Source organism: Populus euphratica, unplaced genomic scaffold, assembly GCF_000495115.2.
Source record: "Populus euphratica unplaced genomic scaffold, PopEup_1.0 scaffold137.1, whole genome shotgun sequence".
Classification (NCBI taxonomy): domain Eukaryota; kingdom Viridiplantae; phylum Streptophyta; class Magnoliopsida; order Malpighiales; family Salicaceae; genus Populus; species Populus euphratica.
The window spans coordinates 79,741-81,928 of NW_011500026.1; the positions used below are offsets into that span (position 1 = coordinate 79,741).

At 33.7% G+C, this 2,188-nt stretch overlaps 1 long non-coding RNA gene across 1 annotated transcript in view; it reads left to right on the plus strand.

Moving 5' to 3' along the window:
• LOC105142156 (uncharacterized) overlaps positions 1 to 1,655 on the plus strand; it is a 7,418-nt gene extending 5,763 nt beyond the window's left edge. Inside the window, exon 3 of the long non-coding RNA XR_845513.1 lies at positions 1,642 to 1,655. This is a non-coding gene — a long non-coding RNA (uncharacterized LOC105142156). The remainder of the gene's footprint in view (positions 1 to 1,641) is intronic.
• The last annotated feature ends 533 nt before the right edge of the window (positions 1,656 to 2,188 follow it).

Below are 2,188 nucleotides of genomic sequence, written 5' to 3' on the forward strand. Positions count from 1 at the left end.
TCTCCGTACCCGATCTCTAAAGACCAGTTAGGGTTCCTAGTTACCAGAATACTAGGTGGCGACTCTCATTCAATGTTTTCACTGATAAGAGACAAGAATTCTTTGTCTCTTCATATCTTGCTAGAAATACACCACATCCCATCGTTAGCATGGATGGTGGATGATCGCCGCGACGCCGCACACGTGTGACAGTAGTGATTTTGAAGGACTTAGAAGTTCAATTCTACATCATTCTTTATTGTCTTCTATTGACTTTGTTATTAGTGAGTTATTGGCTGAAGAAATACATCTTCAATCTTATTTTAGAAAAAGAATTCTTTCTGCTTCAAATCCTTATGTACTAACAATACCCTCTAAGTCATTTTCTAATCATCAGAATAAGTCTTACATAAGTGTTGGCTTCGATGAGTGCAGTTTCTATAAGCAAAAAGGTTATTGGAAGGCTTAGTGTCTCAAGTTGAGACAATAGAATCAAGTTTGGAAGCATAGCAACTAGTCACAATCTAATACTCATAGACCACCTCAGCGTTATAAACCACCACACCACAATACTGCAGTAGTAGCTTCATCAAGATCATCGATCTTAGTACTCTAGCTGAGCAATTTCAAAAGTTTCTCTCTTTACAGCCACAAACAATGTCCGCTTCTTCTTCCATGTGTCAGTTGCCTCATAGCTCCTAAAGTACGTTACATTTTGAATGAGTCTTGGATTCTGGTGATTCTAATCACATGTCTCCAGATTCTTTGATTAGTACTTAAAAGTGCATTTTTATCATGGTTTTATATCATCATTTTGCACTTGAAGTATCAATAACTCCTTAACTAAAATATATTTTATAATAATGTATCTAATAATACAAGATACCTATAATTTGTGGTAAATGTCTATTTTTAATGCAGGTCTATCACATAAATGAAAGGATTGATTGATGACTTGAAGAACTTAAATTGCAAGGATAAAGAGATGGCCAAACTTAGAAAAGAGATGTCGGTGCAATCCAAACCGGAACACTGTTCGGTAAATGGGTCATATCTGGAGCTATATATCTCAGATTTAGGTCAAATTTATATGGATGGAAAGGTAAGACATAGGCCTACAACTTTCATATGGAGCCCAAGATCTAAAAAGGCCATTATCAAGTCCAAATTGTAGCAACAACAAAGAAGCCCGAATCTGTCTTCCAGCCCGAGCACTGTTCGGTATTTTGGCCATATCTGGAGTTCTAGAAGTCCAAATGAGCTGAAATTTTTACACAAGAAAGCTGAGACAATTGCCTACAACTTTCATGTTTGCAACTGGCTCCAATTTTGACGTTATCAATGACGTTTTGGGCAGACAAGAGAAGATAAAGATTGTCACCAAGTCAAAAGTTGGCCACCCACTTATCAATTAGTCATCAAATCAATAGTTCCCATTTTTGGCCTATAAAAGGAGGCATTTGCCATGCATTTAGGCATCTTGATTTCCAGATCAAGATCATGCTCTTCCTTTCTCTCTTTGTATTTTTTATGCTTTGTTTTCATTAATATTAAGTTTATGCCTTTCATTTCCTTTCCTTTACTTAGTTAACTTTTATGTTCTTATTTTGTTTATCTATTTTGCTTTCTTTCATTATGTCTAGCTAAGTTAATTATGTCAAGGTGAAAAGGTTACACTAATGGTGTAAGAATAAGTATAATGTAAACTTAATATGGACTTTAATGTTTGATACTAACATGTTTTATATTTGTTATCTTGTTCACTCTTTAATACTTTGCTTGTTAAATAACTAATCTTGATTTATGTTGTATAACACTTGGTACAACAAATGCTTGGCACTTTCATAGCCCATAATGTATGGTATAACCGACACCTGAGCTATGAAAGGAACTTGATTTATTGTTAACATAAGTTATAATCATGAATGCTTGACGAGATTTACAAGTATTAGCATTAATTGAATAAGATGACTAATGTAATCATGTTAACAATATATAATCTGATTGGAACCTCCTTTGTGTGTGGTTTCCAATTCAATAATAAGAGTTTATACTATACTTGTTTGATATACCATTAGTGGAACCTCTAACCTTGACATTTGTTATTATCATTGTTTAATCGTTACATTAATATTCCATCTCAAAGTTCTCATCTTCTTCTTCTTCTTCTCCTTCTTTTTCTTTATTATTATTATTATTATTATTATTA